Consider the following 25,436-nt stretch of genomic DNA (forward strand, 5'->3'; position numbering starts at 1 on the left):
AATACGGCTGATGTCTTTTCTTTTTTTCCTCGGCAAGCCGTCGCGATCGACCGAAACTGCCTTGCGTCGATGGACGCATTGAGCACCCCTGTTGTACACGATGTAGACTGTTTGACATTGCAAATTTGATGCAATAAATGGATTAAAATAAAGACTTAATTTATTCGTGATTATGATGAGAAAGTAATGAAAATGTGCAATAATACAGTATTTAGTTGTATTCTTATCCTATTGTGTTAAATTGTGATAATTGTCCCACGGTAATTTACATAATTTTAAAAATATGGAAGTTCAGACAAATCGTTCCAGAAGCATGTTTTTATTGGTCAGCAACTCTCAAAGTAATTGCTTTCTGTTTTGGCCATGGGTTTGGCCATTTTTATTTTCATTTTGTTTTTGGTTGTTTTGGACATTAATATTTATTTCAGTGTACAGTATCACTATTTTGAACTCAGATTTACTAGAATACTCAAAACCATCATATGGATGCAAAGTGTAATTCTGGTAGTAATCATAGCGTCCATGTGACGTTAGTAATCTCACTTGTGATGTAAATTTCAGTCTATAGCAGAGAGCGACATTGCCCCAACATGGCCACACTCAGGAATAGGTGAAAAATTGCATTTATCTGTTTAATTCTTATACCAGAAATGGCATAAGAATTAAATGTTATTTAGACTAATGGCAGCACATGCAAACTATCCATCCATCGATTTTCTTAGCCGCTTATCCTCACAAGGGTCGTGGGCAGTGCTGGAGGCTATCCCAGCTGTGAACGGTCAAGAGGCGGGGTACACCCTGAACTGGTTGCCTGCCAATCGCAGGGCACATAGACAGCAGTCGCACTCAAAATCATACCCTAAGGGCAATTTAAAGTGTCCAATTAATGTTGCATGTTTTTGGGATGTGGGAGGAAAACGGAGTGCCCGGAGGAAACCCACGCAGGCACCGGCAGAACATGCAAACTCCACATGCAAACTATTCTTCTGTAAAAAAACAAATGTTGCGTTTCCTTTCCCCTGACATCATCAGGGTTAGGCTTTCACACTAAACATTATACCTTGTGATGGAAACACAAGTTCTCTTTTTTTTTTCCAATGCACATGACTAAAATCATTTTAGTAAAGCTTGAAGTTTCATCTTATGTCTCTCAGATAGGTCGATTTGGTTTGGTTCAGGAATGCAGAACATTTAGGCTGTGCGTTAAATGAGCCAAATGCAGAACTCCAGGGTCAGTCTGTAGCAAGAAACATGTCCCTGGGAGGAAAGGTCCTGATTACACCCTCAAGCCAGTCCACATTCCTGTGTTTCTACAACACATCCTAATGAGGCTACACTCTGTGCGGGGAACAGACCATGACTTTTATCTGAATAGCTAAACAAGCAACCCAAGATCCATTGAAGGAATCCGCTCACTTACAATCTCATGCTATCCCTCAAGTGTAAATCACGAGTGATGAGGTAAGACATGTAAAGCAATTGGAAGAGCTAAGATGTTTCTTTGAAAGCTTTAGCCCTCATTTTTCAATTGACTATTGAAAAAATCCAGACTTTGTTAAACTGTTATGCATATTGATTAGAATGTTCTTATGAAGTTAAAATAACCATCTTTATTGTATGGGCTAATCATTAGTATGTCCATAAAGAAAGACGTTGTGTAAATGCCAGGATTGACTTCAAAGACCAACTCATAGTTTAGCATAATATCGATCCCTGACAAAAAAAAAAATAGATCCTAAATGTCAAAGTCAGATATTCAATATATTCCATCTTTGATTGGTGTTTGAACAAACTCAACGCAACACATTAGCCAGGAGAGACAGTGGGATGTAAAATGTATTGATCTGTATAGGGAGTTGGTCCACGTGAAGTGTATTAATGTTTTCTTCCGCAGTGCCTCATCCAGTTCCTCAGGAAAGTTCCCTTCTTCCTTAAGGAAATTTCAAAAAGTCAGATTGCCAAAATTTTTTTTATGCCAAGTCTATTGATGGCCGAGTGGAGGCACTAATATGCAACACCTGTTTCTTTGTGGTATCTGTCAATATATCAAATATACAAATGGTGACAGCTGCAGTGCCAGTGGTGACACAGCAGGTCTTGATTGATGTGAAACACTAAGATAAAGGTTTTTTTTTCTGCCAATATTTTGGTTGCACACCCTTTGTTTCTTGTTTCTATTTACTTTTGCGCTCTAATTTTTTTTTGGGCTTAGTGTGGCCCTCGAGTTTTACAAAAATGGCACTTTTACAGTGTTGTGTGCAAAGTCAACCAATCATGGTGGGGTGTATGGCTCTCGGGCACGCGCAAACAGGGAAATATTTTTCTGAGTGAGTGAAAATTACAGCAGCGTTGCCATGTAGTGTTTTACTAGTAGTTTTGTACACAACTTGTTGACACAAGCATCTTTTTATCTTTTTTAATTCATTCATTTTCCGAGCCGCTCATCCTTACCAGGGTCCCGGTGGTGCTGGCGCCCATCCCAGGTATCATCGGGCAAGAGGTGGGGTACCCTCTAAACTGGTTGCCTGCCAATTGCAGGGGACATGAAGACAGACAACCGTTGCACTCACAATCACACTGAAGGCCGAATTCGAGTCCATAATTAATGCATGTTTTTGACGATGTGGGAGGAAACCAGAATGCCCGGAGAAAACCCATGCAGGCATGGGTAGAACATGCAAACTCCCCACAGGTGGGGCTGGGATTTGAATCCCGGACCTCAGAACTGTTAAGCCAATGGTCTAACCAGTTTGGTCCACTGCGCTGCCTCCTAGTTTATCTTAATGTGTTCAACTTTTTTAAAAAAATATATGTTTGAGAAGATCTTGACAAGTAGATATCTTTTAAATTTCTAGTTGAAATTGGCCGCGAGTACATGTGTACCGATACCGCAGGCCAGCCTCAGCCGGATGCTGCCTCCAACGGCTCAAAGGTGAAATGAGTTTGAGACCCCTGCTCGAGGGGAAAGTGGAATCCTAGTGTTTGTCGAACCGAATTTCAGAAACATTGAATTGGTATTGGTAAAAGATCATTGTATGCATAGTGTACTGACTAAAATATACTCAGAGTACTTTATACTGTATGTACTATAGATTTTTATTTTTTTGTCATTCTAAATGTATTGTTACGTATCTGTATCTCGTAATGACAATCAGCAGACATGGAAAGATCTTCTTCCCAGACTAATATAACCTTAACATCTCAGAGTTTTGTACATCCACTTTATGGACATATCCAAATCAGTTTCAGTACCTTTACAGGTCATGGTGGCCAAACACTCATTGAATTATGTTTACAATGTGTATTTGGGACCAAGTTGATAAGCCCCGCTGCATACTGTGCAATATGGTCTTATGAAACCACATAAATCTCGCAGGCTTATTTTCATTTTTGCTCTTTGATTATTTTTTTCTTTTAGTTATTGTCGGTTTTGAATAAGATTAATTGTGACTAATGTTTTGAAATGATTTGTCTTTTCCTCAATTTTAATCAAGAGAATGTATTTGAACAGGACTTTGTTGACTTTTTTATATCCACTATATTGTGTTTTTTTTTTCTTTTAATTTGCTAACATGTCACTAGTCATTTATCCCAGTGATTGCTATGTAGTGTGAGTGTGAAATCTCTCCTGCCAAAATTTATTCAATTGATTTTCATTCTTTGTCTAATTGATGCTTCCATTCACCACTTATCCTGTTGGTCGCTGGGCGCTAGATCCAATCCCAGCTGACTGGTGAAAGTAGGAATTTGAACTGGTCTCCAGTCAGTCAGATTCACACTGTCACTGAGTGGAAACTCAATTCACGCTGCCCATACCAAAGGCAGGTGAGTGTACCACGACACCATTAAGTGACCTCTTTGTCTGATGTAGGTGAATAATTTGTGATAATTTTATGCTGGTATGTTTACTAAATGTAGCTGTTCATTATTATTATTTTCAAATTAATACTTGTTAGTGTTCCTTCACACCTTCCATGTAAGATATTGTTGTCACTTGTGAACAACCAGTACTTGTTCTTGTGTTTTTTTAGACACAAACGACATACATTACTATAAACATGCATATTTTAGTATACCCTGCTCACAAAGTTTTCTTTTTATCCTTCCTGATTAATGAGTAGCCCACAAAATAATATCTATGATAATAATTGAAAAATAATAATGCAACTTTACACAGCATACCTGTTGGAGAATTGTCACGCATATGCACAAATAAAACCCTTTAAGCTAATGGTTAAGAAATTCCCCAAAGTCTAATACCTAATTTCACCACACTGCATGGCCACTTCTAACATGCACTCAACTATGCTACTCTTCACACTTAGTAGAGTGTATACATTTTCTGCGTTTACACCTCCAATATGGTTTGTATACACGTGTGAATCCAAATATGCTTAACTGGGTGACATTTGCCAGCAACATTTTCTTACATTTTCTTGGGAAGCAGCTCAGTTGTTAGGGCTACAAGGGTTGAATAGTAGAAAGTTCACTGTTTACAGTCATTCAACAATGCTCCTTTTACTTAAGCTTTCAGGTGGACACAGCAGCTGTAGGACGTAGCAATGCTAGGGCAAGGTCAGTGGACCCATGACCGTAGTTTATGTCCTTGGTTGGCTCTTGGGGACACAGTGTTTTGGCATTGCCTCCTGCCTTCTTTCTTCAAGTCTATATACTAATGGTGTTGGCAGATGCCCACTCTCCATTATATGGGCTCTTGTCTGCACTGCATAATTACATTTGGCAGGGGCAGAATGTTCATAGCAGGCCTGGATTTAAAGCACAATTGAGCTTAATTTAATCTTTTCCTTTTTCCACTCACATACTTTTTGTGAATGAACAAAAAATATTTAAATGAAATAGTAAAGCTCTACACTACATTCAGTGAAGAAAATAATTATTTGAACACTCAGCTATATTGTAAGTTCTCCCACATAGAAATCATGGAGGGGTCTGAAATATTCATTTTTGGTGCATGTCCACTGTGAGAGAGATCATCTAAAAAGAAAAATCCAGAAATCACATTGTATGATTTTTTTTTCTAATGATTTATTTGTGTAATACATCTGCAAATAAGTATTTGAACACCTGAGAAAACCAATGTTAAAACAATGTGAAAACAGAGGTCAAACATTTCCTGTAGTTGTTCACCAGGTTTGAACACACTGCAGGAGGGATTTTGGCCGACTCCTCCACACAGATCTTCTCTAGATCAGACAGGTTTCTGGGCTGTTGCGGAGAAATACAGAGTTTTTGTCTCTGGTGTCTTTGGACAGCTCTTTGGTCTTGGCCAATTTACAAGTTCGAGTCTTACTGATTGTATGGGGTGGACAGGTGTCTTAATGCAGCTAACGACCTCAGACAGGTGCGTCTGATTCAGGATAATGTGTGGAATTGAGGTGGACTTTTAAAGGCGGACTAACAGGTCTTTGAGGGTCAGAATTCTAGCTTATAGACAGATGTTCAAATACTTATTTGCAGCTGTATCACACAAATAAATCATTCAAAAATCATACATTGTGATTTCTGGATTTTTCTTTTTAGATTATCTCTCACACAGTTGACATGCACCTACGATGAAAATTTCAGACCCCTCCATGATTTGGGAGAACTTGCAATATAGCAGAGTGTTAGGTTATTCAAATACTTATTTTCTTCACTATAATTGGTGCAAAGATTTGTGCATGTGACTTTATTCAGTCAAGTTAGGAGTCCTTCAGGACATAAAGGTAGTCTATTACACCTTGAGGTTACCACTTGCCTTTTCAAATTTTCAACGAATTCTGCACACGTTACCAAACATGGCTTAAAGCCCTTACCCCATTGCTCGTATATTTAATATCTTGTAAGAAAACAATGCTTTATCGGAGTTTAATGAATTATTATTATTTTATTATTGAATAAGCTTTGGTATTCAAAGTGCAAGATGTCAGAAATATGTTCTTCCTTATCTAAGGAAATGTATTTGTTTACTTTGAAATTCCACCTCATGGTGTCTGGTTTGAGTGAGTGTAACAGCAGGCAAGACCTAATGAGCTCACTGTGATCTAAGAGCTATACCACCTACAGGAATTCACGCAGGCCTCTGACGAATACCAAACTCACAAACTGGTTACTTTATGAGGAAGAGGTATGCTCACATCAGGCTTTTTGATCTTTAAAGTTAGTTTGGTGAAGTTTAATCTAATATACAACAATGTCCATTAATGAAATGGATGATGGGGATAAATGAAAGTGAGAGGTTACACAAAAATCCCGACACTCACCCCTGCACTCATCCATTCCTTCCCCAAGTAACCTTTGGCATGAGAGGTCATTATTTTCTTCTGCTAGATGACCTTTGGTAATAAGAAGGAAGGTCTGCGGGTAACCTGGAAATGCTTTGTCTCCACTCTCTTGGGAACACAAATAGTGACTGAACTCAGGCATACAAGAACAGCTGCAAGGTCATCGTTGTCCTGTTTTGCTCTGCTGAATATTTTCATTTTGTGTGAAAAATGATCAGAAAACTATCAATACAATTTGGACCATTCAGTCTCCCATTCCCATTTTTCTGATGTTTTAAATCACCACAACTGGATTTACAATCTCTTTAGGATCCCAAACCGATTGAAAATGTGCTAGATAAACACCTCAGTCGGAATAAACAGGTCAAACCTGATTTACAAATAATATTTTTACCATACCAATAAGAAGTACATTTTTGTCACATTCGTCTGTTCATGCTCTGCCTTGAAATCAGTGCCTATTGATATCATTTACACACTTAAAAACGTCATCACTTAAACACTGGTTGCTTCCTACCAGAGCTGGTCAATGACGGGGGCGTTTTTAACTACTTAAAACTAGTTTTTAATCAAGCTGTTAGGTCAAAAGAACAAGGTAAAACTAATTGCTACATGTTGTTCTATATGAACTACTGAGCTACATCATGATAGATGACTACATATTCGCGTGGTAGCCTCGGTACATTGCACCCTAGTATTGTTTACGTTTTTGTGTTTTTTTTGCTCGTCTACGGACTCAAGTACACAAGAGATGACTTGCCAGCCATCAGAGAGTCTTCCACACACTTTTTTTTCCAGCAAATGTGCTCTTTTCCACAAGCCACTCACCGGAGCAGCAATGGCCAAAGTGTCTGTACGCAAAGGAACGTGGAGGAGGCAAAGACGGCACAGGCGGACAGGGGGCAGAATCCAAGTGAAACTCCGCAGGAGAGGACACAGAGTGGCGCTCCCGTCAATTCACCTTGCGAATCTACGCTCTCAACAATGTAGACTATCTTCATCTCCTGATAAGGAAAAGCAAAGACTTCCGGCTTGCCGCCGGCCTGTGCTTCACAGAGAGTTGGCTGTGCGAAAGCATTTCCGATGTAGCTATAGATCTAACCAGCTTCCATATTCACCAGGGGGATGGCATCCTAACAAAAACAGAAGACGGTGGGATATACTTCTCTATGAATGAGAACTGGTGCACGGACATCACACTGCAACCTCCTTTTGGAGTCACTTCTTGAACTGTAACCCATTTCACTCATCCTGTGAGTTGGCTTCGTTTATATGCAATATTATTTGGCCCCCTTGCATTAATACTTTGTAGCACCACCTTTTCCTCCTAATACAGCTGCAAGTCACTTGGGGTATGTCTCTATCAGTTTTGAACATGGAGAGACTGAAATTTTTGCCCATTCTTCTTTGTAGCTCGAGCTCAGTGAGATTGGATGGAGAACGTTTGTGAACAGCAGTCTTCAGCTCTGCCCTCTGATTCTTCATTGGATTCAGGTCTGAAGTTTGACTTGGCCATTCTAACACCTGTATACTTTTATTTGTGAACCATTCCATTGTAGATTTGGCTTCATGATTTGGATCATTCTCCCGTTGGAAGATAAATCTCTATCCCAGTCTCAGGTCTTTTGCAGAATCCAACAGGTTTTCTTCCAGAATGGTCCTGCATTTGACTCCATTCATCTTCCCATCAATTTTAACCATCTTCCCTGTCCTTGCTTAAGTAAAGCAGACCCAAACCATGAGACTGCCATCACCATGTTTGACAGTGGGGATGGTGTGTTGCTTTTATGCCAAACATATCGTTTGCATTGTGGCCAAAAAGTTCAATTTTGCTTTCATCTGACCAGTGCAACTTCTTCTACTTTTGGTGTGTTTAGAGGGACGGCCGGGTCTTGGTAGATATGGAGTCGTCTGATACTCCTTCCATTTCAATATGATGCACAGTGCTCCTTGAGATGTTTAAAGTTTGAGAAATGTTTTTGAATCCAAGTCCGGCTTTAATCTACTCCCCAACAGTATCTTGGACCTGCCTGGTGTGTTCCTTGGTCTTCATGATGCTCTCTGGACTTTACACAGAACCCTGGAACTATCACAGAACAATTGCATTTATACAGAGACTTGATTACACACAGGTGGATTCCATTTATCACCATTAGTCAACATTGAATCATTCAGAGATCCTCACTGAACTTCTGGAGTACGTTTACTGCACTGAAAGTAAAGGGGCCGAATAATATTGCCTGCCCCACTTTTCAGTTTTTTATTTGTTTAAAAAAAAAGTATAAAATATCCAGTCAATTCTGTTCCACTTCACGAACGTGTCCCGCTTGTTGTTGATTCTTGACAAAAATGAAAATTTTATTTCTTTATGTTTGAAGCCTGATATGTGGCAAAAGGTTGATAAGTTAAAGGGGGCCGAATACGTCACAAGGCACTCTATATAAATTGGAACTCACATTCACACCTACGGGCAATTTGAGAGTCTTCATTTACCCAACCATCCATGTTTTTAGAATGTGGGAAGTAACTGGATAACCTGGAGAGAAAACAGATGTGCAAAGAACATGCAAAGTCCACACAGGCTGGATTTGAACCTGAGTCCTCAGAAATGTGAGTTAGGTGTGCGAACCAGTCTTCTATTGTGTCACCACATGTAAATGGCTGACCAGAGTTTGTCATCTGGAATGTATTTAATTTCAATTACATAAAAAGCCTGCATTTAAACATATCTTATGTTCTTCCTGTTATCAATCCGAATCATCTTTTGGTGACTATATTTACTTTAGCCTACGTATACCTTAGACCAAGTACGCCCACACTTTTTTGACCCAAGATTTACTTTTCAAGTAGTCAACCCTCACAATTTACCGTGACTGCCGTGGACAAAACAAGAGACAGACGGTAAGTGGGAAGCCAGCTTGCTAGAACCCGCGCCCCCTTTTATGTGCACATGCACGCCTTTATGTGCACTTGTCCAGTGACATGTCAAAAGAGGCCAGAATAGGTCAAACCTAATGTCAATCAATCTACCCATGTGGTCGACATACCAAAAAACATGCATTAATTGGAGACTCTAAATTGCTCCTAGGTCTGATTGCGAGTACAAGTGTTGTTTGTCTCCATGTGTCCTGCAGTTGGCAACCAGTTCAGTGTGTACCCTCCTCCTGCTGACAGTTGGGATTGGCTTCAGCACTCCCATGACCTTCTTAAAGATAAGCGGCTCAGAAAATGGATGGATGTTCCCTGTGAAATGTGGCATTCAGAAGCAGTTCCACTATCTGGAAATAAATCAAACATCTGAAATAAGGAAAGCAGCAAGTAGAGCAGGTAGCTACTTGTTCCATACATCCATGGGCTACAAAGATTGCTAATCTTGCATTTTTTTTCCTGCTTATGGGAGGACAGGTGCTCTGTCCCAATGGAGTGCAAACTTCATGAAATACAGGATGTGAAATCGAGATATGAAAGTATACGATTTGATGTCAACTGGTAGAATATGCGCAAAGCCATAAAATATTGATCTTTTATCACCTATTGAATATGATAAAATGTTTATTTTACAGTGCCTTTAAAATCATTCATATACATTCATATTTCACATTTCCCACCTCACAACAACAAATACCGTTTTTATTGGGTTTTTATGTGATAAACCAACACATTTTGGAATGGAAATAATACATATTTTCAAGCTTTTAAAACCAATTTTGCAGAATGTGTATTTTTGTATCCAGCCCCTCTATGGGAGTACTTTGTAGAGAACCACCTTTTGCTTCAATTTTGGTTCTTTTGTGGCCAGCTATGCACATCTTGACACTGACATTTCTGACAACTTTTCTCTGCAAAATAGCTCAAGCTCTGCCAAATTAGATGAAGAGCATCTGTGAACAACAATTATTTAGTCTTGCCGCTGATGCTAAATGGGATTTAACTTTCGACTTTGACGAGGTATTCTGACACACGAATGTTCTTTGACCTAAATCATTCTCCTGTACCTCTGGCTTTATGTTTGGGATCATGGTCTTTCACGAAAATGAATCTCCTTTCCAAGTTTCAAATGTTTTGTAGCCGTCACTTGTTTTTTAAAGTATTGTCCTGTATTTAGCTCCATCCATCTTCCCATCAACTCTAACCAGCTTCACTAGTCCTGCAGAAGAAAAGAACATCGACAGTATGATGTTTCCACCATCCCATTTCACAATGGGGATGATATGTTCAAGATAGTGAACAATGTTACCTTTACACCAGATTTTTTTATTTCCTGAGCTCCTCTAAAGTGAACATCGCCCTCTTGGCTGCTTCTATGCCCAGTCAGTTTAGGTGCATGGTTTTTCCATTTTTGGATGATGAATTGAACGGGGCTTTTTCATATTTTCAAAACTTGCAAAATACTCTATGTACACTCTATTCCCAAATGTTTTCACTCATGCATCAAATAATCAGTCAGGTGTTTCTGTCACTTCTATAGCTGCAGGTGTATAAAGTCAAGCACCTAGGCATGCAATCTGTGAAATTATGGCTCAGTGAATTCCATTATGCACCTGCATTTGGATGCCATTTGTGCAACAAGTTCAGTCGTGAAGTTTCCTCTGTGCTAAATATTTCAAAGTGAACTGTCAGCTGCATTATAAGAACATGGCCCCATTTGTAATCGACAGGTAGTAGGCTGCATACAATGACGGAGTGGGGTCACCAGACCCTGAGGCGCATAGCTCGAGGAGGTCAATAACTTTCAGCTAAGTCGGTTGCTACAGATCTCCAAACTTCACATGGGCTTCAGGTTAGCTCAAGAACCCTCCATTTTTGCTGAAATCAAACCATTTTTCAGGGAAGAGTGGACTAAAGTAGCTCCACAGAGATGTGAAACAGTCATTGCCAGTTATAGAAAAGGCTTCATTTTAGTTGTTGCTCCTCAGGTTATCCCTATTATTAGGTTTAGGAGGTCATTGCATTTTCCCACACAGGGCCAGTTAAACCAATAGGTTTTTTTCTTTAATAAATAAAATCATCATTTAAAAACAGCATTTTAAATTCACTTGGTTTGTATTAGTCTGATATGCAAAAATAGAAAATTTGAGATGAGGACCAATACTTTTTCACAGGACTTTGTGTGTGTTTGTGTACATAAAATGTTCATCATATATAACATGCACCTACTCAGTTGACCTCAAAATTCAGGAAAACTCTTTTACCCATGTATAATGCATTTTAACAATGCACGATTTTTACTTCTACCCATACGATCTGATCTGATGATGATTCGGAAGTTCAGCACTTTTTTGAGTACCTAATACTTTATTTCCCTGCTCTTATTTTGAGATTGACAGCCCTATTTTTATTTTGTGAATGACAAAACACTCAGTTGTGCTTATATGTTTGATTACCCAGGAAGAACTTGTGAGATGTGTACAATTCTTGAAGGAAATCATTGATCAGGTGAATCACAATTGCATTTTAATGGGATTCAAATTAAGGTAAGGTTTTCAGAAAAGCATTACCATCAGTTGTATTAAAAAAAAAAAAGTATTTCACAAATTCTGCCAGGGTATGTAAAGTTATGTCCACAAGTGTACATATACGCAGTCATATGTACCCCGTCATATTGGAATGTAAGTGTAGGCTACATATTTTTCAAATTCACACTTATATGCTACTTTGTGTTGGTCTATTGCACAAAATACCGGATGTATGAATGTATGAATGAATGAATGTATCTATTCAGTACATTCATATTTGTGATTTAAAGTCACTAAATGTGGAAAAAGTTCAAGGGGTTTGAATACTGTTTAAAGGCAGGGTTCTTGCTCAAATTTCAGATGATCACATCCAAGGGCTTTTCATCTAAGAGGTATTGTGATCAGTTCCTTTGATTTTGGTTAGAGCATTGGTTTGGTAAACCAGGGGTTGTGGGTTCGTATCCCACTGGGGCCTCCCCTCCCTGAGAAGGGTTGCGTCAGGAAGGGCATCCGGCGTAAAAATTGTGCCAAACAAATATGTGCGTTCATCTGAGATGACACGCTGTGGCAACCCCGAAAGGGACAAGCCGAAAGAAACTTACTTACTTACTTTTACTTCAGATACTCCACTATTTGGATTAAACCTAACATTCAGCCTTTGAAATTGTGCTGGCTGACAGCCATTTGGTCTCATTCCACAAACCAATTTTATTTTCCTATTGTCACTCACTAGTGAGTTGACATTAATTTTATTTATTACTACAGACATTGAAAAGATGGACTGTTTTATCATATCAGGTCATGTCAGTAACCTCAAATCTTACATTGGCCAAAAGTGTTGTGATGCGGGCTGCAGTTTCTATCCTGCAGTGTATTGACCTGTAATTGGAGCTTCAGGAGACTTCACTGCGGCATTGTCTGTCTGAAGGAAATGAGTCGGCTATCCAGAGACATTTCTCAAATTCCTCCCCTTGTGTCATTACGGCTAAAGCAAATAACGGCTTAAGGGAGAAAATTCCACCACTGAATCAACAGATTGTGTCTTCGGAGGCTCACTGCAAATTGTGGAAAGGTAAAAGTAGTCTAATTTGCTGAGCCTTTGTATTGTTAAACTCCCTTGTACTATTAAACTCATGACCGGAGTTGTTAATCACCCCCGTTACTGAAAAAAATATCCAAAAATATCATCCTGGTTCTGTACAATAGTTCCTTTGAAGGTTTTAGGGTTTTTGAGGAAGTTTTGTAAAGTTTTGTTTGTGATTTTTTGACAGTTTTTGATTGCACAGTTTTTTTCAATAATTTATTTTTTATTAGTGTGACACTAAGACTGCTGATGACCTCACCGTGTTGTCCCACACACATCAGCAGATGCAAGAGAAAACCACAGAATGACAGAGAATTTCAGCAGAAGTAGGACTCAACATCCACCGGGAGAAGACCCAGACAATGGGAGTCAATGCCACCAGCAACGAACCAGTTATACTGGAATGTGATGCCCTGCAAGAGGTGGACTTATTTCTCTACCTTGGTAGTAAGCAAGCAGAGTGCAACAGGTGAAAATGTGAGCTCCCAAATCAGCAAGCCCCAAGCAGCATTCATCCATCTGAAAAATGTCTGGTGCTCCAGAGTGCTCATCCGCTGAACCAATCTTGGGTTCTTCAACTCAAACGTGAAGTCAGTACTGCTGTACGGAGCTGAGATGTGGAGGCTCACCAAAGCCACCACACATCGAATCCAAACCTTCATCAGCACCTGCCTTTTGGAGATTCTCTCCATCCTCTGGCCAGAGACCATCAGAAACTCCGAACTCTGGGAGTGGAGAAACCATTGAGTACAAGTGGACCATGCTCCGCACCTCTATTGCCGAGGTAGCCGACCGGAGATGTGGCCTTAAGTTAATCAGCCTGTCATGGCGGCAATTCCCGAAATTGTTTGTGGACACCAGCTGTATGGAGTGCCATCAAACAGAAGTAAGCGTCTTATCAGGCTTTTTGGGCCTGTGGGAAACTCTGAGGCAGCTGATGGGTAATGGCTGGTCAAGCGAAATGCAGCTTTGGTGGTCACTGAGGCAAAAACCCGGGCATGGGAGGAGTTTGATAAAGTCATGGAGAATGACTTCCGCCTGGCTTTGAGGAAATTCTGGTCCACCATCTGAGGTCTCAGGAGGGGAACGCAGTACACCATCAACACTGTGTATAGTAGGGATGGGGCGCTGTTGACTTCAACTCGGGATGTTGTGAGTCATGGGAACAATACTTCGAAGACCTCAATTTTACTGACGTAGCTTCATATGTGGAAGCAAAGTCTGGAGTTTCTGAGCCGGGCTTTCTTATATCTGGGGATTAATTCATCAAGGTTGTTAAAAAGTTCCTCGGTGGGAATGCCCTGAGGGTGGATGAGATTCACTCATTTCTTGAAGGCTCTGGATGTTGTAATACTGTCCTTGTTGATACACCTCTGCAACATTGCGGGGATATGGGTTACATTGCCTCTTGATTGGCACACTGGTGTGGTATTGCCCCTTTTTAAGAAGGAAGACTGCAGGGTGTGTTCCAGTTACAGGGGGATCACACTCCTCAGCCTCCCTGGTAAGGTCTATTCAGGGGTGCTGGAGAGGAGGGTTTGTCGAGAAGACAAATCTCAGATTCAGGAGGAGCAATGTGGTTTTCGCACCCCCCCCCCCACACACACAAGAGTAGTGTGATTCATTTAAAATCTGGAAGGGAAATGATCTCGGGAGGGGGGGGGGGTCTGCCAGGCATGACTGGCTAACAACAAACCCTCCTCTCCCACCCACCCACTACCTGGGGTGTATATGATGCATTTAGAAAGAGGGATGCATGTGTTTCATGCATTTAAAATCAAGCGGGCCAGGCAGGGCAGACGGACCAGGAAATTGCACTGATGTTTGAAAACTCGACACCCACACCCCCGCGGACCCATACCAATCCTTCAGTAACTCTATGATATGTTTCTGTGCCCAGATGTAATTAGCGAGAAAATTATGTACAATGAGTATGTGTTAAGTGAAGGATTAAGAGGCATGGGTCCAGGAAGGTCAGGTCCATCAGCCCGGATAGCCACCGACGAAGAGGGGTCCCCCAACCCTAACCCAAAAACACTGCAAAAAATTTTACTCTCAAGGGATTTGTTTTCGAGAAGAAGCAGGAAGTGACGTACACGGCGGGACTGCCCTCAAGTGGACTTGTCTGTTTCTGTTAGTTTTACCTGCGGGGAGGTAGCTCTTTGTATCTTCGTGTTAGCCAAAATGTATTGCTGGATATTGCTCGAACACTTGGGGGGATGGATTCGCTCTTCATACTTTTTCTAAAGACCTGGTTCGTCGTGAAAAATGGATTGCACAGGTGCAAAGGACAAGAGCTTCATGGGTTCCAAATGACAGGTAGGTGTGTATACAGCTACTAAAAATAAGTAATAGTTGGGGGGGGGCGTAATCCGTAAATCAGGGGTGTTAAAGGTGTCATTATGCCACTTCAGCCGAAGCCGTGATCAGCGGACGCGCGCCGCCGTGATGGCTCGTAGCAGCACCGGACCATGGTGGCTCATCTCCGCCACGGAGTTGGATGGGACAGGGAGGCGGTTTGGCTGCACCGTTGTTGTCGCTTGCGGCTGCAGGCGCTGTTGTTCATCGCGGCCGCAGAGATGGTTTGACCGCATGCGGTTTGACTGCGATCCGCATATCATCTAAATATTGCTTGAAACGATAGGGTCATATTGCCCCGATCACTTATCTCGGTTGTGAGATGTTCTCTTCTTCAAAAAGAGATTCCGTGTCAGAAGAGACATCGGAAAAATCCGAATAGCTCTGTTGTTCGTCTCCCGTAGTAGGTGGCACCGCGTGTTTTCTATGGCGAATGTCCCAGTGTGATGTCACAGACAGAACATGCAGCCAATATGACAACCTCTTGAATGTAGAATGAGAGTTCCGCAACTTTGTACATGGATGACGCGCTCTCCGCTCATATTTATTTTTTCATATAGACATTGAAGTGAATCATGTTATATGTATTTTTCATGACAATATCTATTTTAAAATGTTTATTTTTTTTACACTTGACCTCTAAATCAGACTGCTTAGTGGTGAAGTGCTTATTTATTTTTTAGTTTTCGCTGCTATAACTTTAGTAACTTACGTATTCCGTTTCTACCTCTGCTCTTTTTTTTCATATAAAACGTCTTTCACCTTTTATCCGTTTCCGGACAATTATCAATTACTTAATTTCTGAAAATATTTGTATGGGATTGCTAATTTTTCCACATTGTGTGACTAGCTACCGCATTAGTGGTTCTTTGAATTAACATGAAGAACAAACAGTAGTTGGATTTGAGAAAGAAAATGTGCTGACTAGTGGTGGTCTACAAAACCTATCGCATGAACTGATGAATCCGACTAGGGTGAGAGGCCAAACATTTTCAAAACAACCACAAGTGTCTAGTTGTGATTGATGTAATGCTGTGTGAATGAAATGACCTGGATGAATGACAAGCATGTTTTTCATTTGGGTACAGCTCTTTCAGTTTCATGACACCATCATGTTCAGAACGTTGGCCTGCAAAGCTCATAAGCCTGATTGAATTCAAATATCACTCGAAACCCCTGACACCACTTGTTCAGACATAGCTAATGAATATCCATCCATCCATCCATCCATCCATCCATCCATTTCTGACCCGCTTATCCTCACAAAGGTCGCAGAAGTGCCGGAGCATATCTGAGCTGTCATCAGGCAGAAAGCAGGTTACACCCTGAACTGGTTGCCAGCCAATCGCAGGGCACATGGAGACAGACAACAGTCGCACTCACAAGCACACTTCGGGGCAATTTAGAGTCTCCAATGAATGCATGTGTTTGGCGATGTGGGAGGAAACCGGAGTCCCCGGAGAAAATCCACGCAGGCATGGGAGAACATGCAAACTCCACACAGGTGGGGCCAGGATTCGAGCCCTGGTCCCCAGAACTCTGAGGCCAACGGTCGACAGCTGCTCCACTGTGCTGCCCCCGATAAAGCTCGTGGTGCTTTATCTTTTTAACTTAAGGTTTACCAATTAGACATTCATTGAACTGGACAAAAAGGAAGCAAAGACACCAGTTTAAGTCTCGCGAGGAGAGGAACTGTCTCGTACAATTCACCACTGCACTCTCTGATTATCCTCTCCTGAGCACCTCTATTTAGTTTTAAGACCGTCTTTATTTACATGGATGTTACAAAAAGGAGACGGCAAGCAAAACAGTTGGAAACAAAGTGTACTTGTTTGTGTATGTGTATGTGTATATGTGTGTGGAAGATTGCTGAGTACATGGGTGGTCATCATTTCTTTAAAAAGCAGCAGTTCTAACAGTTCTGATGATTAGATGTTTTTGTTCTTGCTATCTCCTGATAACAGTTCTAGAAGAGAAGCCATAACGTCATCACCGTGGTAAAAAATATCACTTGTCATAACCCTGTTGTTCCAATAGTGTATATATGTCTGCCAATTTTGAATTTGTCGGGGCAATAGCAGTGGTTATAAGTTGGTTAAGTGTTACCTTTATGCAGGGAATACAACAACATCCACATAATGCAAGAATAGGTGCAAACAGCTGTAGAAACTAGGACAGAGAACACCAAGTTTTTAGATTTGCCAAACTCTTTCTTTCAAACCACTCAGACCAGGCTGATGTGTTTACACCAGAGTGGTCCTTCATCTTGTGGTTCAGGGTGCGGAGGCCTTGAATGGCCCTTATGAGTGACCCATCAGGTGCTGTGATATTTGGAATAGACAACACTGGTCACCGAACATTGAGCAGTTGCCACCCTTCTCGGCCAGGAACATGTCGACCACTATGCAGTTCCGGAACGTCATGAGTGAGGTTGCAGCTGGTTGTTCCCTTATGGCAATAAAGCCTGCTTCCGTATAATTACCTAGTTTCTGTACATTGTAATGCATGTAATTGATTCTGTCAATGTTTTTATTCAAAGTTATCCATAACAAGATGGATTCTCATCCTGCAGCAATAAGGTTAGCCAACTTATACTCATTCCATTTGCATCAATGTATGTCGGATCTCCATCTTTCCAAGAGGACCTTCGCCTTCGGGAGAAACCAAGTGGAGGTCCAAAGATGAATGCGGCCAATTGTATATCCTCTGCTTTGGATGTAAACACAGTCACAGATAAGAGCAGTGATACCAGTGCACACGTTCCTGGTGCATTTATCAGTGTGTCATACAACTTTTGACCAACACACCACCACCACAAATTGCTGCGTGGGACCAGTCGGGCAGTTTGCCGATGGATATCATAACACCATGTTTTTTTTGAGACTTCCCACCTTAACACCTGTCCCTGTAAAGCTAACACAGGAGAAGCTAGCAAATGCAACATTAGTAGAAAATATCAGTTCATCATTTACTGCCTTAGTTGTTGGATAAACACTATTCCATTTCTGATAAGTGGTGAAGGAGTTGTTTTAGTCATTACCTCCAGGGTACACTGTGTTGGAATGTATGCTGTAATGCCACGTAGTAGTGGTCTATGGCCCTTGCATGTGATGCAACTATAGTTTACCCAGTTAGCTGCATTCTACATTAACAACCAGTTGTTTCCTATTTGTAAAATAATAATAAAAAAAATGTTCCTCACGCTTTTTCAGGTGAAATACTACAACTCCCTCCATAGTATATGTACTCTTTTGTATGGCATTCGGGTTCAAGGTAGCATTAAATTGGCAAATGGTGAGAAGAAAATGGGGGTTTCCTTTAACATAAGCCCATAGATGGAATGCAATTAGACTTGGCCAAGGAATTAAAATACTGCTTAACTGATTCATTGGGAGGCACACACGGAGTCCTCCCCTCATTCCTCAGTGACTGCCTCATAGTTGTTTATCAATGTTATTTGAAATGAGGATGCGCCTCTTTATCTTATGTGTGGTAGGTACAGTTGACTGAGTATAATTATTGGTTCTGTTGTTATGTGTTTTTGTCAGCTTTACAGGTGCCCAAAGGTACTATATGAACAAAAATATAATTACAGCTGTCAATGTTTGCAGCCCAACATGCTATATTATTTAGCTATTTCGATGTCATGTTGACCAAGTCACCCCTAAATGAGTCAGGTGTCTTTTAAATCTTCACCAGCCTTCAGGTATTTTCAGATACTATAAATATACCGTATGGTGGACTTTGCTCACCTTTCCCTTTGGGTGACTCAGCTGGGATGGCCTTTTACAGTGTGTAAGGTGTATCCACGTGTTTATTTCTGCTATTTTGTCCATGTCATTCAGCTCTTCCTCAGTTTATGCCAGTGTTTGGGGAAAACTGCACGTACAGTAGATGTTAATTCATACACAGACATAGGATGAATAGACAAATGGCAATAATAAAGTTATTAAAGCACAGTAACTTCTTACATTTTTTTTCCAGTCTGATAGTGTAGTGCAGGGGTGTCAAATTCATTTCTCTTGTGGGCCACGTTGTAGTTCGGGTTCCCCTCACTGGGCCGTTTTGAGTGCAGTCAGCTCAGTGACGGTGTCGGCATCTGCACCGCGACTGGCCGCCGACCAGCCCGGGGTATAGTCTGCCTCCGCACCAAGTTAGCTGGGATAGGCTCCAGCTCTCTTTCCGAATAAATGCAGAAGGGTTGCGTCATGAAAGCCATCCGGCACCACCATGACAATGGGACAAAAATGATTTTACACATCAATGCTGATAAATTTCCGAATTTGTTTCCAATCCTATCAATTTGATGCATATGAAATTTCCTAGTGACACATGATTACAAAACAATGTTTTTTGTTTTTCAAAAGAAGTTAATGGATACACAGAATCCCCCAACTTTCTTTTTTTTTTTTGCATTCGTTATCAATTAATATCACTGGTATTATCTGCGGATCTGTGCAAACAACACAATCTTTTGGACACATTTTTTGTATGTAGTTATCCAATTAGTTTTAGTTTTGTTTTTTTTTTTGGGGGGGGGACTTTGGGTGGTAGCCACAGGTACCACTCGAACAGAAAAATTAAAATAACGGGTAGCGTTTTCATCCAACACCCAAAAGCAAAAGTTAACTGTTTAGTCACCATTATGACAGCAGTCTCCCATGTGTAAGCGGACTACAGTGACCTTGGCAGTGGCCAATAAAAACAATGTAGTTTTTTGTGTTAACAATGGTTTCAAAAGCAATAACTTTCTTGCAATCGACAAATGAACTCAAGTATCCCTTTTTGCAATTTTTTAAGCTGTTTGGGGTTGTTAACTCCTGAAAGGGACCCACTTGTGAGGTTTTTTTTCGTCATCATTCGTCTATCTTCCATTGTATGGAAAATATTGGTAATTTGTATGGTCTCCCAAACAGTGTTTTGAATGGAATGAGACCTGTCGTGCTTGAAATGTACAGTATGTATAGTTACACTAAATCTATCCATTGTGTCCAACAGTGAGTACGGCTGTTTGTCTCCATGTGCCCTGCGATTGGCTGGCAACCAGGTCAGGGTGTACCCTGCCTCCTGCCCGTTGACAGCTGGGATAGGATCCAGCACTCATCGCGACCCTTGTGAGGGTAAGTGGCTAATAAAATGGATGGAGGGATGGATGGATGTGTAGCTTGAGGAAACTGACCACGTTTTGGATGCACATTCCCTTGTGGATTATGTTGAGCACGGGTCAGACAAACCCTACAAAAATTTTTTTGCGTAAAAGTTAAATCCATGGATCATGTAATGCCTTTGTACCAGGGCTACCATTCCCCCTGTTGAGACCTGAGACTTCCCATGGCTCAAGATTGCCGCCCACTTGAAAAAAAACTGTTGGAAGACTTTTTATTTTTTTTTTTATTTGTGCTGACATAATTCCCTTTTTGTAATGTAGCACCTTTATTTTTGCACATTTTTAGTTTTGCTGGTAAGCTTTGTTGTTGCATGTTGTTTAACACATCATCTGAAAGTATGTCTTCATTTGTTGCATAATCAGCTAATCCCATAAAGGTTTTGGCTGCTACTTCTTTTGCTGTTTTATCTATAAATCAATTTCCTAATGATACTTTGTCTGTATTTGATGTGTGTATTGTACATTTACATGGCTATTTCTTTTGGTAATTGAACTGCTATGAGCAAGTTTTGTCTTAGCTCTGCATGTACCACTGTTGTCCCTGTCATTGTCACCATTCCTCTATGTTTCCAGTATTGTCTGTGTGGATTTTGACACCACTGTGAATACAGCAGCATTTGGTCTCAGATTGTTTAACACTGTCCATTCAGGTATTGTATGTACATTTTAGTCGTCCCAATTCAAATCTGGTTCTTTTTTTGTCCAATCAGGAACATTTCGTAATACCAATACAATTTGTCCCAAACTCTTCCACTCCTGTTAAGTTTGTTTGTGCAATGACGTGTGTGGTGGTGTCCATTCCTTGTGTAATGCATTTAGTTTGTCAGTCAATCTTGTTCCTGCCACCACGGCTGATATACCATCTGAATATAGATACTCAATCATGATTTTGTCTGGTGTGGGCTGTTATACGTTTACAGTATCTTCTACTACATAGTCACATGCAATGAGTCACTTCCTCCGTCATTTTGTGGTTGTTCAATCACGTCTTGAGTTGTTTGCAGCAAGAAATCTCTTGTTCTTGTGGGAGGTTTGTTTGGAATATGTAAGTTGTGATAATAGAGCGCTGGATTCCTATTTTGTAAGATATTTAACTGTCCTCCCAGGAATTCCTTTTTTTTTTCTTTTTACTTCTATATTTCCCGTCAGAGAGGGAATTAAGCCCAGTCCTAGTTTCAGCAAGCCATCCCTTCCCAACAAACGTATGTGGCAAATTAAAAAGTTGCATTTGGGAGCATTAGTTTTGACATTTTTGATGGGGAGATGGCTGCTTTAGTTATGCGGTGGTGTGTGTTTTGTTTTTAGGGCAGCCATGTGAAATGTGACCTTTTTCTCCACAACACCAGCAAATAATTTCTTTTTGATCCTCCCCATTACTCTTCCCCTGCCTCTTCCTCATCTGCGGCCACAATTATGAAACGTTACGCATAAAGCTCCATAAATTTCTCCTTCCTCTGTCAGAAAGGTGTCAATTTTCTTTTTCTCATTTTGTAGCACTCTTTTTGCGTGTAGTGCTTGGTTAATGTATTGTTACAGGTTTGCCAACCCAATGTTTTTCAATCCATTGTTTTGTAGCATTATTTGAATTCGCATGATGAGCATTTTTTTAATTGCTCTTGATACACACTCCCTGGAGTGTGATCTTCAGGAATACCACTGTTTGCTTTAAAACATGCAGTCATTCCAATTCTGTATTCTTCAAATAGTTGATTGTTGTTTTATTTTGGTCTTCCAATGGCAGAAAAATTAGCTTTTTCTCTAAATCTACCAGAAGTGCACTATATTAACCCTTGAACTCCCTGCTACTGTGAGAACGTACTTTGCTGTCATCCAAATTTGTTGTACTTCCACACCATTTAAGTGTAAAGATTTTCTCAAGTCTTACGTTCCCTGGCCGAATTATCTTACATCAACTTTATGAGATGTGATACCTTTTACGGCCGTTTTCACATCTGGAGTCCATTTTTTTGTGTGTATGTGTGTGTTTCTCTCTTATTTTATCCTGCAGATTAAGTATATATATTTTGTGTGTGTGTGTGTGTGTGTGTGTGTGTGTGTGTGTGTGTGTGTGTGTGTGTGTGTGTGTGTGTGTGTTGAGCTGGGCAGCAAAGCCATATTGTGTTATCCACAAATTTAGATGTTTTGTTTTAGTAGGACATTGGCTTTCTACAAACTTCTAGTCCTTACATATTCATTTTTTCCCAGATGTTCTGTTTCATCTATTTTGCTATTTATAAACTATTTTGCTATTTGTTTTCTCCCTGTTGGAGTCAGTGGTTCACCTAGGGTGACTATACTGACTTCCCCCTGAACACGGTGAGAATTAGGTTCTGTTTGAGGTAATTCTCAAGCTTCTACCACAAGTGGCAGAGAATTCTTACCTCTGCATCCTCAAACAGTTGTCACTCAATTTCCTGTTCAAATGAGGTAGCGAACCTCCACTCACACTTTTACACATGAACATGTTTCACGGAGCTCATATACAGGACACACGTTGCCCTTTTCTCAGTTTTATAGACTAATTAGTCTACTTGATAGAGACTAGTATTCTCGAGGTTTGGTTTATCCGCAGTCACCCAGACGTGCATTCACCCGTTCTTCATGAGTGTGGGAGTTTCCTACTCACCAGAGATGCCTTTACTTCCTTCGACTTCTCGTCAACCCTCAGCCTCCAGACGCAAAGTTGAGGCCCAGTCCCAGAAAGGGTCTCAAGTGCTGTGGCCATGGTCTTTGCCTGGACGTCGACTCAGCCCCTGGAAACCTCAGGTATCTTGAGATCCGGCTCGAAGAACCAAGTAAATGTCAGGTTTACCAATTAGACATTCATTAAACTGGACAAAAAGGAATCAAAGTCACCAGTTCTGATGATTAGATGTTTTTGTTCTTGCTATCTCCTGCTATGCGGCTGCCATGTTATCTAGAGCAGAGCAAAGCATTTCTTTACTGGAAGCAGATGTATGATAATTATATTCACAATTATTCCAAAACTTAATGTTTACATTTTTTCCATCCTTAATAGTAGTTGGTTTACATCGCAATTGTTTATTATGTATGCAACCGCACATTTTAATTTTGTTGAGAGATCCCTGAATAGGCAGAATTGTGGGCAATTGGTTAGCACATGTAACATAAAATTCGTTCTCACCTGTGTGGAGTTTGATTGTTCTCCCAGAGCTTGATTGGGTTTTCTTTGGTATTCCAGTTTCCTCCCAAATTTGAAAAATGGCCTTTCCACGATCAGGATATTTGCGCTAACAATGAGTTTAACAAAAAAAAAAAAAACAATCTGATCACAAGACAGAGCATATTTAGTCAGGTCATGTATTCTAATCAGTCAGGTCTAAACAACATTAAACCATGACAGAAATACTGGGTGCTAACTTAATCTAACTAAATTACTTCACATATACCGAAACTTTAGAGCATGGGTCAACATAACGCCGGCATGTCTATGTGCTAGCGCTAGCTTGCTAGGCTGTATAACGTTTTGTTGCCTGCTTGTGAGCTGTATTCTATTAAAAGCACATGACCACGCAACAAATAATCCTTGAATTTACGTCTTCTGCCGAGCACTGGTTACCACCACCTTTTTACCCCATTTCATTTTTTTCACCAACACAGTGTACACATAATCAAATTGGGTTAAATATGGTGAAGCCTTGTAATTGTAAATGATGTCAAAAGGTATGCAACAAGACAAAAAATAAAAATGCTTTCGAATTCAAATATACTTTATATGACTGATGCTGAGTAAATGTCATACTTTGTCATACTAGTGTCCAGAAAGAGTCCCTCTGACAGCTACTTCTATTTGACCCAGTTTTGTGTCTGCTATTTCCATATTTGGCTAAGACCACCGCCTTTCATTGACCGGTTGCCTCTGTGTAGAAGACAGAAACCCAACCCTCACTACTGAGAGCATGTTTATTTTACGTCATCATTATAGAGAATTGCCCCGGTGCCGTCTGACACCAATGAAAGGTTGGAGCACATTGCAACTACATTTGAGAGTTCAACAGCAAGAGATTTAAAAAAAAAATAAAAAAAAAAGAAAAACACTTTACTTTGGTCACTAATAAATAATCAATGATATAAATATTCTTTTCTTTCACTGTTGAACTCTCAAATGGGTGGCAGGCAAGACTTGTAGCGACACACAATAAGCACCACCTGCCGCACATTACTGTTTTTCCATTTCTTATGATAATTGTGAGAAGGAAAAATTGTTATCGTGATTAAAGTCAAATTAATTGCCAAGTCCACACATCAATTATATTATTTTGTAAGAATTGTGAGATGTTATTAAGCCCATGTGTCTGCCTTCATGAATAATGGGGAAATGTGAAATGTCTAGCTCTTTGTGGTCTGTCAATCAATATTAACTTTTAATCTTTGTATTTTAATAAACAGAGTAAACATTATTTCCATTTAAAGTCTATGGAAGGTCCTCAATGCACCTTTTTACTCATACAGTTTTTTTAAGCAGAATTCGAATCTGAAATCCGTTATAAAGGGTTAGGATTAGGAAACATTTTTATTTTTCGATTATCGGCAAAAAATGATCGCACATTGCTGGATTTGCCGGAAAAAGACGGAAATGAATCGGAAACAGCTGTGTAGGAAAATGACGTCAGAACCAGTGACAACAATGGCGAGCCTTGGAATACAATGTAAGAACGCAAATGAATTTTCCGATATTTCGAGCAATGAACACTATTCTGAAGGGTCCCGTGAAGACAGTGAAGAATACGAGCTCTATAAAGGCGTTTAAGGTTATCATTTTGAGCCAGTTAGACAGCATATACGTCCGAATGCAGAAGAAATAGCTGGCCATGAAGAAAGTGCCGAGCATGCATGGAGCAGGATATGTATGGCTCATGTTGGACACAAAGACTGCTAAGCATTGGTGAAGTTTTTGTTTGGTTTAGTTAGTCATAACCTGATAAATAGTAAAGGCTTCAATATCCTGAATGTATATACGAGGTTTATGTTCTTGTTTTAAAATTATGCAAACGCAGTGTATTTAGTAAATAGGTACGCGACCACCCAGCCGTTCATTTTACAGCGAAATGGATCTGCCTGTGCTT

At 40.3% G+C, this 25,436-nt stretch overlaps 1 protein-coding gene across 6 annotated transcripts in view; it reads left to right on the forward strand.

The window, feature by feature from the left end:
- Positions 1–25,436, forward strand: part of disp1 (dispatched homolog 1 (Drosophila)) — a 96,800-nt gene that overhangs the window by 8,373 nt on the left and 62,991 nt on the right. For 2 of the 6 annotated variants that reach the window (XM_061812386.1, XM_061812390.1), the window contains exons 2-3: positions 9,419–9,611; positions 20,181–20,302. The exons of 2 other annotated variants lie outside the window; for them this stretch is intronic. The gene's annotated coding sequence lies outside the window, so the exon portion shown is untranslated. The remainder of the gene's footprint in view (positions 1–9,418; positions 9,612–20,180; positions 20,303–25,436) is intronic. 2 more of the 6 variants (XM_061812385.1, XM_061812392.1) reach the window with 1 other exon arrangement.

This window comes from Syngnathoides biaculeatus, chromosome 23 (assembly GCF_019802595.1).
Source record: "Syngnathoides biaculeatus isolate LvHL_M chromosome 23, ASM1980259v1, whole genome shotgun sequence".
Lineage (NCBI taxonomy): Eukaryota > Metazoa > Chordata > Actinopteri > Syngnathiformes > Syngnathidae > Syngnathoides > Syngnathoides biaculeatus.